Source organism: Aegilops tauschii, chromosome 1 (genome assembly GCF_002575655.3).
Source record: "Aegilops tauschii subsp. strangulata cultivar AL8/78 chromosome 1, Aet v6.0, whole genome shotgun sequence".
Classification (NCBI taxonomy): Eukaryota; Viridiplantae; Streptophyta; class Magnoliopsida; order Poales; family Poaceae; genus Aegilops; species Aegilops tauschii.
Window position 1 is genome coordinate 355,914,658 of NC_053035.3, and position 13,186 is coordinate 355,927,843.

Here is a 13,186-nt window from a genome sequence, read left to right on the forward strand (position 1 = left end):
GATCCTAAAGAAAATTTGAAGGGGAAGAGAAGTAATTCAAAACACCTACGTCAAGATTCCTCACCAGAGCGACGAAGGGACTAAGGAGTAAAAAGAATTCCTACTCTCCGATATAACTAGACTCTGAAAACAGTTTTCTTCTAGACTCAACAACGGCCAACTACACGATCAATCAAGGGGGCTCCTAGGGTCGGTCGAGGCTCTCATACCAACTTGTCACGCCCAATATGCGATACTATCCTAAAGAGACTCGAAGGTCCCACCAAGGATAGAACCGCATATTGACACGCTTTTGCAAGGTGAATATCATTACATCAACATTACATAATAGTTGGGGATACATACAAGAGGCATACAATGCCACATGAATACAACAACATCATACAAGCAACATCCGACTACGGATGAAACACAAACAGAAGCTCAAACAACATCCACCCTGCTAGCCCAGGCTGCCGACCTGGAACCTGTCCCCTGATCGACGAAGAAGCAGAAGAAGAACTCCAAAACAAGTAACATCGCTCTCGCATCATGATCATCGCAAAACCTGTACCTGCAACTGGTGTTGTAGTAATCTATTAGCCACGAGGACTCAGCAATCCCATTACCATGGGTATCAGGACTAGCAAAGCTTAAAGGGTAAGGAAAGGGTAAAGTGGTGAGGTTGCAGCAGCGACTAAGCGTATATGGTGGCTAACATACGCAAATAAGAGCGAGAAGAGAAGCAACGGAACGGTCGTCTACTAGTAATGATCAAGAAGTGATCCTAAACTCCTACTTACGTCAAACATAACCCATAAACCGTGTTCACTTCCCGGACTCCACCGAGAAGAGACCATCACGGCTACAGACGCGGTTGATGCGTTTTAATTAAGTCAAGTGTCAATTTCTCTACAACCGGATATTAACAAATTCTCATCTGCCACATAACCGCGGGCACGGCTCTCGAAAGTTTATACCCTGGAGGGGTGTCCCAACTTAGCCCATTATAAGCTCTCACGGTCAACGAAGGATATTCCTTCTTCCGGGAAGACCCGATCCGTCTCGGAATCCCGGTTTACAAGACATTTCGACAATGGTAAAACAAGACCAACAAAGCCGCCCGATGTGTCGACAATCCCAATAGGAATCGCACGTATCTCGTTCTTAGAACACACTGGATAAGCGAAGCGTACAGGTACCGACGTAACCCAAGTTCCCAAGGGATGGTCCCGCACGGTGCTCTAGTTTGGACCAACACTTCGACAAGCACTGGCCCGGGGGGGTAAAATAAAGATGACCCTCGGGATGCGCGACTCATAAGGGAAAAAGGCTAGGTGAGGCAAATGTAAAACCAAGGTTGGGCCTTGCTGGAGGAGTTTTATTCAAAGCGAACTGTCAAGGGGGTCCCATAAATCACCCAACCGCGTAAGGGACGCAAAATCAAGGAACATAACACCGGTATGACGGAAACTAGGGCGGGAAGAGTGGAACAAAACACCAGGCATAAGGCCGGGCCTTCCACCCTTTACCAAGTATATAGATGCATTAATTAAATAAGAGATATTGTGATATCCCAACAAAGTTCATGATATCCATGTTCCAACATGGAACAACCTTCATCTTCACCAGCAACTAGCAACGCTATAAGAGGGGCTGAGCAAAGCGGTAACATAGCCAAACAACGGTTTGCTAGGAAGGGTGACAAAGGTTAGAGGTTCATGGCAATTTGGGAGGCTTGATAAGCAAGTGGTAGGGGACGCAGCATAGCGAAAGAACGAAGCAACTAGCATAGCAATGACAATAGTGAGATCCAAGGTGACGGTCATCTTGCCTGAAATCCAGCTAGGACGAAGAACGAGTCCATGAAGAAGATGAAGCCACGAAGACGAACCAAACGTAGACGAACGGATCCTCACGAACGCAACGAAACGGGAACTATTGAGAAGAAGCAGAACCGGAAAGAAGCAAACAACAAGGTAAACACACAACACATAACAAGACATGATGCACAACCAAGTATGATGCATGACAACGCTATATGAAGCTACTCATGGCAAGAGATGATGCATACAAGAACAACACATCAAAGCAAGTTTAAATGAGGCCGGAAACAAGATATGACAATTCCGGTAAGTCCTCATATGCAAATTTAGAAATTGGTCCAGATCTGGATAAACCTTATGTTCAAGTTATTAAGAAGCAAGTTAAGATGCACCAAGATGATCTACACGAAATTCTAGTCAAGTTACATATAAAGTTCATTTAGTTCGGAGCTACGGCCTAGAAGATGTGAGCAAAACAAGTTAAACATAGCATTGATGCAAAATGCATTCAAACATCAAGCAAACACCTCAAATCAAGGATGCAACATGATAATATGAAACTACATGCAATTATAAGCAAGTTTCATATAAAGCATGCTCAAAACGGAGCAACGGTGCAACACATACACTCCAAACAAGATATAACAACAATCTGTCCAAAACTGCAACTAGGCATCTTGTAAGTATCATGAAAATATGCTACAACACCTCAACATAAAAAACAAAAGGCATGGACATGATGTACAGGTAAAGCACCACAAACCATGAACAGTGAGCTATCTCCAGAAAACACTATAACATGCTCAAAAGGACATGGCAAAATTGCAAATAATAACAGTTTCACAGACTTGGCAGAAATCACTGTGCATGGCAGAAATTACATCAGGTTGCAAAGTTTAGAGCTATCAAACGACATGCTACAGGAACCGAACATAGCAAACAAAGGCATGGCATGAATCTACTAATTGCATAGAACAAAAGTCCCTTACTGATCACGAGCGAAAAAGGCACAGAAGATATGATGGCACCCATGTAAACATCGCAAGTTTCATAAACATATACAGTCTTGGCAGAAAAACTGAGCATGGCATAAACAGAATTATGAAGGCATCTTTGTGAGCTCAAATCACACATCACTAAGCATTTCATGGCATGTGAAGGCATCCAGCAGTAATATGGCATAATTATGAAGGAAAGCATGGCAAGAGCAAGTTCATAGGGTGCATGGATCACTAGCAAAGCACATGTCAAAACTGAACTTCATGTTAACAGGCTGACAGCAACATTATTTAGCAATTTGAGAGCAAGTTTGAAACAAGCTACAGCAGGCTATAAATGCAACCGAGTGCATGGATGCATACATCATAACATGTGTAACAAAACACCCTTAGTGAACATCTCCAGATTATGCACAGAACTCATGGTTGCAGCATGGCAACATAGCAACAAAAAATATAATAGACTCAGACAGCAGAAATGACTAAGTCACAGAAATCAGCAACATCACGGAGGCTACTTTGCATGCTTGTGCTAGTCACCACCTAGATCAAAAAAAAAAGACAAACATCCCTGTAAAGATGACATGATGTAGTTAAAAACACATGTAGATCTCATGCTCATAGGGTGCACACACAAAATGCAATGAAAAAGACAATTCACCAAGTTATAACAGTTTCAGCAGATTAACATCATATAGCACTCTTGCAACGATGATTAGGGCATCACGATGAACTCAAACAAGCATGGAACAAAGGAAGGAAATGTAGAGCATCTCACAATGAACATTTTGAAATAATACACGCACAAAACGGAGCTGCACACTTGAAGTTATAGCATGACAAAGATGCACACAAGCTAACACTATCCAGGGACTTAGTCAAATATGGATGGGCGCAGGATAGCTAAAGTGTGCACAGGGCGGAGGATAAGGGGTTTGTGACGCCCGGATTATTATACTACATTAATTCCCTGCTAATGATGCGACTTCACCTCTGTCACTGGAGTTAATCTCGGTTTAGTTGAAAACCGATTCAAATTCAAAATTAAATTAAAGGCAAACAACAAATATTTTCAAACATCAAAACTAAAATGTTCGGTTTGTGTCGAATATTACATAGGTAATTATAGATAAGAAAACACTTGTTTATAAAATACTAAAATGCTCTAAAATAATTAAAACAGAAAAGAAATCAGATAAAAAAGGTAAAAGCAAAAGAAATTGCAATAGGGGAGAAGCCCCCTTCCTCCCTGGGTCTTAGCCCATTGCACAGACCGGCCCACCTTACCCCCCCACTGGGCAACCGGCCCAATTGGCAACTAGGCCACCACCCGGCCCACCCCACCCCCGGGTCGTCCTCCTCACTGCTCCTCCGACCGGGGCGCGTCCCCGCCGGACCGGGCGCGCCGTCCCGTACTGCCACGGCGCCGGCAAGGGATAAGGATCCCCCCCGACGCCTCAGTCCTCTCCCACTACCCCACTTGCTCTCTCCCCCCTCCCTGGTCCTCTCCGCCTGCGCTCACTCCCCACCAGATCCCCTCTTCCTCACTCCCGCTCTGCCGATCTGGAGAAAGGGGCCGACGCTTTCGTCGCCGTCGCCGCGCCACCATCACGGCCACTGCCGTCCCCGGGTGCCTCCGGCATGTCCACCTGCCTCACCGGCCTCTGCTACGCCCTCCCCGACCACGGGCTCAGGTCGGAAGCCACCAGGGAACCCACTGCCTCCCCGTCTTCAACCTCCGTCCGCCACGGTCGCCGCCATCTTCCTCCTCTCCGGCGACCCCTGCTGCTACTAAGCCTATCACCGGCCTCCGTGTGCCGCTCGGTGAGCCCCTCATCCTTCTCCCTCTCCTTGTTGACTTTGGCGCGCCCCCTAGCTGCTTTCCCCACGCGCGCCCGAACGCAGCGCCGCGGAGCTCGTCGACGGCGAGGCTCCGGTGACCAAATGGTCATGGGCGTATGCCCGTTAGCTTCACTGCATCGCACAGCACCCGCCTAGCTGGTTAGTTTGGCCGCTCGCGCCCTCTAACGCCACACCCGCTCGAGCCCGAACTCCGACGCCGCTTCTGCTCGTCGCCGGCGTCGTTCCGGTCGTTCCCGGCCCCAGCCATCGCCTCCATCTTGCGTGTGACGTCGAGCCGCGTCGAACGCATCTAGCTACGACCTCGGAAACCCCCTGTGCGCGAAACCCGACCCCTCTCCCGACGTGCGCCGCCGCGGGAGGCTCGCCGGAGCAACTCCGGTAGCCAGCGCCGACGTGGCCGGCCGGGGCCACTCCCCTGGTCACTGCCTCGTAGGCCCTGGGGGCCTCGTTGACTGGGTTGACCCAGTCAACGTGCTGATTGGGCAGCCCAGTGGCGCTGACGTGCGGGCCCCACCGCATAATTAATTTACCTAAAACATTTGTTTCAATTAAAATCAATAGTTAAACTAAATAGTCACTAACATGTGGGGCCTAGCTGCTAATTAACCATGTTTAATTAAAATAACCCACTGTTAGCCCTCTGTCTATGACATGTAGGACCCACTGGTCAGTTTGACCAGTTAGCGGATCTGTTGACCCGCTGATGTCATGCTGACTCTCTGCTGACATCATAATTCCTTTTCTGTTAATTAAATAATTCCAGAAAATGTTTAAACCTTTAGAAATTCATAGTAATTAAACCGTAACTCCGATGAAAATGTTTTCTACATGAAAGTTGCTCAGAAAAATCCAACGAATCCAAATACGTGGTCTGTTCATCTGTCACATGCCCCTAGCATGCTGAACATGGAACCGTCCCCTCTCTTTCATTTGTCCGGAAAAAGCCAAACGCCGGGAAAACCTCTCCGTCTGCAACGTGTAGTACTGCGTTAGAACACCCCTAGCTATGCATATCGTCTTGTCATGCTTAGTGTTGCATCTGTTTGCTTGTATTCATTGTTTCTTCCCCCTCTTCTCTCCGGTAGACTGCGAGACCGACGCCGCTGCTGGTGCCCCGACCGACTACGCTGTTGACGACCCCTCCTTCTTGCCAGAGCAATCAGGCAAGCCCCCCCCCTTGATCACCAGATATCGCCTATTCTTCTCTATACTGCTTGCATTAGAAGAGTGTAGCATGTTACTGCTTTCGGTTAATCCTATTCTGCTGCATAGCCTGTCATTGTTGCTACAGTTGTTACCCTTACCTGCTATCCTACTGCTTAGTATAGGATGCTAGTGTTCCATCAGTGGCCCTACACTCTTGTCCGTCTGCCATGCTATACTACTGGGCCGTGATCACTTCGGGAGGTGATCACGGGTATATACTATATACTTTATATACATGACACATGTGGTGACTAAAGTCGGGTCAGCTCGTTGAGTACCCGCAAGTGATTCTGATGAGGGGGCTGAAAGGACAGGTGGCTCCATCCCGGTAGAGGTGGGCCTGGGTTCCTGACGGCCCCTGACTGTTACTTTGTGGTGGAGCGACAGGGCAGGTTGAGACCACCTAGGAGAGAGGTGGGCCTGGCCCTAGGTGGCGTCCGCGGATACTTAAAATAACACGCTTAACGAGATCTTGGTATTTGATCTGAGTCTGGCCATTTGGTCTATACGCACTAACCAACTACGCGGGAACAGTTATGGGCACTCGGCGTCGTGGTATCAGTCGAAGCTCTTTTTGACGTCAGCGACTGAGTGGCGCGCGCCGCATTGGACCGTAAGCTCGCGCTTTTATTAAGGGGGCTAAGTCTGCTTCCGGCCGCGTACACAACGTGCAGGTGTGCAATGGGCGATGGCCCAGACCCCTGCGCGCATAGGATTTAGACCGGCGTGCTGACCTCTCTGTTGAGCCTAGGTGGGGCTGCGACGTGTTGATCTTTCGAGGCCGGGCATGACCCAGGAAAGTGTGTCCGGCCAAATGGGATCAAGCGTGTTGGGTTATGTGGTGCACCCCTGCAGGGAAGTTTATCTATTCGAATAGCTGTGTCCCTCGGTAAAAGGACGACCTAGAGTTGTACCTTGACCTTATGACAACTAGAACTGGATACTTAATAAAACACGCCCTTCCAAGTGCCAGATATAACCCGGTGATCGCTCTCTAACAAGGCGATGAGTAGGGGATCGCCGGGTAGGATTATGCTATGCGATGCTACTTGGTGAACTTACCATCTATTCTCTTCTACATGCTGCAAGATGGAGGTGGCCTGAAGCGTAGTCTTCGACAGGATTAGCTATCCCCCTCTTATTCTGGCATTCTGCAGTTCAGTCCACCGATATGGCCCTTTACACATATACCCATGTATATGTAGTGTAGATCCTTGCTTGCGAGTACTTTGGATGAGTACTCACGGTTGCTTTTCTCCCTCTTTTCCCCCTTTCCTTCTACCTGGTTGTCGCAACCAGATGCTGGAGCCCAGGAGCCAGACGCCACCATCGACGACGACTCCTACTACACCGGAGGTGCCTACTACTACGTGCAGGCCGCTGACGACGACCATGAGTAGTTAGGAGGATCCCAGGCATGAGGCCTACGCCTCTTTCGATCTGTATCCCAGTTTGTGCTAGCCATCTTATGGCAACTTGTTTAACTTATGTCTGTACTCAGATATTGTTGCTTCCACTGACTCGTCTATGATCAAGCACTTGTATTCGAGCCCTCGAGGCCCCTGGCTTGTATTGTGATGCATGTATGACTTATTTTTATTTTTAGAGTTGTGTTGTGATATCTTCCCGTGAGTCCCTGACTTGATCGTACACGTTGCGTGTATGATTAGTGTACGATTGAATCGGGGGCGTCACAAGTTGGTATCAGAGCCGACTGCATGTAGGAATCCCCCTTCCAACTCCTTGGCCGAAGTTGAGTCTAGACATTACAAAACTTTTACTAACATGGTTGTGTGCCTTATGGGCCCACGTCGCCATTTGGGTGGTATTAGGATCTTTTACTCCTCGATCTTTACTCTGGGACTCTGATCTCTCTTCTATTCGGGTTAAATAATTTTACTAAATCTGACCCTAGGTTCTCCTAACTACTTATCCCGGAGAGCCCCTTATCACAGATGATCGCCGACTGCACCAGAAGATGTTGAAGATACTCTTCGATCATTCCCGAGACCCTTGTGCCCTCTGCCTTTTCAATTCCCTACTACCGATATATCCATATGGATAACGACATACACTTTTTGTTCATACAATTACTCTGAGTTTCTCTTGTTATTACCAGATACATCGAATTGCTCTCCGGCTTTTAAGAATCCCTTGTACCACTGCCTTGTAGTTCCTTGCCGCAGAAATACCCATACGGATAATTACTCGCACCTACCGAGTATCGACTCATCCCCAGTTGATTCATGTATTTCACAATAGTCTTCAAAATACTATTCGATCTTCCGAAAATCCTCAGGAGCCTATTGCTCTTGAAATTCTTGTTTTCTTGCATTATGGTTAATCCCATAAGTCTCGTAATCTTATTGGCATCCCTTGTCATTATCATTTTGAGTCCGTTGATTCAATATGTTTCGAATGCTCGCAATCCTTAGTCAGATCCTAGAATTCATCCTTCTGGCTCAGACGTCATTTGAATGTGAGGGTTTTCTTGACCAATCAATGCCTTGATCGGTTGTGCTTCTAAGTCTATTGAGCTTATTCATTTTCGATCAGAACGTTTGCTTTTGATCCCTTGATTTGGAAATCATAAATTCCTTTGCAATTGAGCTTTGAATTAGTCAGTTGTTCTCTAATCGGATCTCCTTGCATTCTTTCTTCCTCTGGTTGAGTACCGATGCTCACATCAGATCCCTTGAAGACCACCGGATCCTTTGTTGGATTTTATCCGACAATATCCTTCATATTCAAATAACCTTGTGAGCCTTTCCATGGATATATAAAGCCTTTGGTAAATTGTATCCTCTGCTTTCTCAACCATGCTCTGTTTTCGAGCTGGTGGTATTTACTATTGAAGCTTGTGGTATATGTTTCCACGATACCCTGACGGGTTGAACCTATGCCTTCCTTAATATGTGTGAACTCGAAAGTTTTCACGAGTCATACTCTTCTGGTATTTTGCCAGATAAAATTTCAACACTACAACTTCTTCGAAAGTGAGGAGTGGATGAAAGGTTATGCATTGGAGAAGTGGGAGTCGACCTTGAACTTTGTGTTCATGCCCATGGAAACGATGTAGATCGTATCATTAAAGCTTCTCTTCAAATAAATATTTCCTTGGTATAAGTTTATCTTATATCTGGGATCTGGCATTTTGCAATCGTGGTTCCAACCATGTTCTCTTTTAAATACCATTTCTCATGCAAGTTTAAGCACTTGTCTTCTGCAGAACAATACCCAGTCCAACCTCTATTCTGATCTGTCGTCGAGTATTACCCCCTGGTATCTCGAGATTATCACAGAACTGCATAACCTCTTATGAGTTCTTCATCAAGTACTACATCCTCACTGATTCCAATTTTTCACGAGCTCCGAGTTTTTAAACGCTCAAAGGCACCGATAACTGAACCGAGTCCGCATTACGGTTCAACAACTCTTACTAATATTCTTTACTTACGAGTTTGTACCCAATCATGTCATTCCTAGCCTGATCGGCTATATCATTATTGTGCTAAATCCTAACTGTGCTACCCGGTCCTTCTTCCCGGAACACAATTTTTGACGCTGAGCTAAGCTTGCGTTGATTTCAGTGTCTTATCATTCCACCTCGAACAACAAGCTTGGTTTTGAGTTTGTGTCGTAACCATGGTTCCAATAACCTCTTGCTTCATCATTCCTTTGACTTGATGTTGTCGATGAGCCATTATATCTTCATGAAACCTCTTGACAAATGTGTCATGATCATCATCAACATTCCGAGCTCCTCAAGGATATCAATTGAATTCATGATGAGAAATACCATCCTTGCCCTCGATGATTTGTGTTATCATTGACCACTCGATTGTCTTCCGTTCAACACAAACTTGTTCGTGTTTGGTGTTATACCTTGAGTTCCTTGCTATCCAGCAATTGTTCTTCTTTACCTTGGAACATTAACATCTCTTATGTCATCTATGTTGTGAGAATTTCACCACCTCTTAAGAATTCTTGGTATGGTAATACTTCTCACCATCACCATTCTTTCTTGGGTCCTCGTGTTGATTCCAACTGGGGTACCAACAAGTGAGCGGTGCTGTTTGGAGTATGCCCTTCTAGCAACCCTATTCCTTTGAAGTTAATGGTCGGCCGTTCATTCTTAGACTATTGATTATTGAATCACCATTCCGACGTTGGTCGTGCAACCCAGCCCATATTTCGGGTGCACCTTTCAACCAATGTTTAATTGTGTATGTTTTCCTCGAGCATACATCATTATACCATTTGAATTGACAAATGTTATCTCCTTGTTCACATACTTGTGGAAATCCATCTTTTGGAAATCTGGATGAATTGTCGCTGAGTCCATCAGCCACCCCCTCACCCTCTCCTTGATTTAATGATGAACTCTTCAGAACTTGCTTCCATAGTTCAATTCTCGAGAATCTTACAATGTCATCTCGACAATTTGTGTTGCACATTTCTTCTCAGGCATCCTGAGTCTGAGTTATCCTGACACCAATCAGATCTGAATCTCGGTCAGATATGATGGTTGGAACATATTTCCAAGAGTTATAACAATGGTCTATATGTGACCCAGTAAGGTGATGTAATGCCTAGCACACCTGGCCGGAGGCCATATTGTTATAGATTCCTTTTTAGCAAGGTTATCCATTCTTCCATGAGAAAATTGTAAGACTTATTCTACAAGTTATTCCTGATGGATCCTTTGTGTTTCCAAAGTCTGATCTTCACCTGATGACCATGTCAATGCTATCTCGAAGCATGTCTATGGTACTCCGATTTTTAACAAGAACATTTGAAGCCCAATGCTAAATGTTTGCTGCTCAATTATCCAAACACCGCTGTATGGGTAATGTCATGAAATTTCTCTCCCCTTACCTAAAGAGTTTTCTACATTATATCATGTTATGGATATCATGCTCTGCTTGTCCTTGGGAAGGATATACCCTTGAAATATGTGTTTTAAACACATTTTCCTTTCCATTGTTCTGTTTAATCTGATAATCATATTTTCCTTTCCATTGTTTGGTTTAACCTTTCTTGTGATATGTATGATCTAAGCAATAATATTCTCCTGCCTATGTAAACACCTTGGTGTACAATTCTGTCAGCAAGACCCTGTTACTATTGTTGATGACATTCCGGTAGCCACCGATGGACGAGAACTTTGCCTATTGGTCCGCCTCGTTCAACGAGCAGGAAAATGGTTCTCTTCGTCCCTCGCCCTTGGTACCGACGTTGTTGCCGACATAACTGACAGGCTACTCTCTGACATGCCTTGCCATCATGACCGTGCAAGATGTCACCGCTCCTATTTTTAACCCACATGGTGGGCCCATAACCCACAGTTCCACAGGATCGAAACCTGACTCTCCTGTACACCCTGTTGTCAAAGCTATTCCTCGCACTTGACTTTGTATGTAATTCACGGGCCACCTGCCTATTGATCTATTCTAGTATCAGACGCAATACTGATTCTCGTTGCTCGGGACCCCTTTCACACTTGGTTTCAGGCAACGAACGATTGCCTACCTGCTTGAAACTTCCCATGATATACCTCCTTACTATGCTCTCGATATTTTCTTAAGTTTCAACTCGAGAGTTACTTTCCGCCACCTTCCCCGATGTTATCGACCAGATAGCCAAACTTGCAGAGGTCCGTTCTGCTGAAATACGCACCATTTATTCTTTCATAAGTACGATGTAGTTGAAGGAAATATGCCCTAGAGGCAATAATAAAGTATTATTTATTTCCTTATATCATGATAAATGTTTATTATTCATGCTATAATTGTATTAACCGGAAACATAATACATGTGTGAATACATAAACAAACAGAGTGTCACTAGTATGCCTCTACTTGACTAGCTCGTTGATCAAAGATGGTTATGTTTCCTAGCCATAGACATGAGTTGTCATTTGATTAACGGGATCACCTCATTAGGAGAATGACGTGATTGACTTGACCCATTCCGTTAGCTTAGCACTCGATCGTTTAGTATGTTGCTATTGCTTTCTTCATGACTTATACATGTTCCTATGACTATGAGATTATGCAACTCCCGTTTACCGGAGGAACACTTTGTGTGCTACCAAACGTCACAACGTAACTGGGTGATTATAAAGGTGCTCTATAGGTGTCTCCAAAGGTACTTGTTGGGTTGGCGTATTTCGAGATTAGGATTTGTCACTCCGATTGTCGGAGAGGTATCTCTGGGCCCACTCAGTAATACACATCACATTAAGCCTTGCGAGCATTGTGACTAATGAGTTAGTTGCGGGATGATGTATTACGGAACGAGTAAAGAGACTTGCCGGTAACGAGATTGAACCAGGTATTGGGATACCGACGATCGAATATCGGGCAAGTAACATACCGATGACAAAGGGAACAACGTATGTTGTTATGCGGTCTGACCGATAAAGATATTCGTAGAATATGTGGGAACCAATATGAGCATCCAGGTTCCGCTATTGGTTATTGACCAAAGAGGTGTCTCGGTCATGTCTACATAGTTCTCGAACCCGTAGGGTCCGCACGCTTAACGTTACGATGACGGTTATATTATGAGTTTATGTGTTTTGATGTACCGAAGGAGTTCGGAGTCCCGGATGAGATCGGGGACATGACGAGGAGTCTCGAAATGGCCGAGATGTAAAGATCGATATATTGGACGACAATATTCGGACTTCGGAAAGGTTCCGAGTGATTCGGGTATTTTTCGGAGTACCGGAGAGTTACGGGAATTCGTATTGGGCCTTAATGGGCCATACGGGAAAGAAGAGAAAGGCCCCAAAGGGTGGCCGCACCCCTCCCCATGGACTAGTCCGAATTGGACTAGGGAGGGGGGCGCCCCCTTCCTTCTTTCTCCTTCTCCCTTCCCTTCTCCTATTCCAACAAGGAAAGGAGGAGTCCTACTCCCGGTGGGAGTAGGACTCCCCCCTTTGGCGCGCCTCTCTCCTTGGCCGGCCGCCTCCCCCTTGCATCTTTATATACGGGGGCAGGGGGCACCCCAAAGACACACAATTGATATACGATATTTTAGCCGTGTGCGGTGCCCCCCTCCACCATATTACACCTCGATAATATCGTTGCGGAGCTTAGGCGAAGCCCTGCGTCGGTAGAACATCATCATCGTCACCATGCCATCATGCTGACGAAACTCTCCCTCAACACTCGGCTAGATCGGAGTTCGAGGGACGTCATCGAGCTGAATGTGTGCTGAACTCGGAGGTGCCGTGCGTTCGGTACTTGATCGGTCGGATCGTGAAGACGTACGACTACATCAACCGCGTTGTGTTAACGGTTCCGC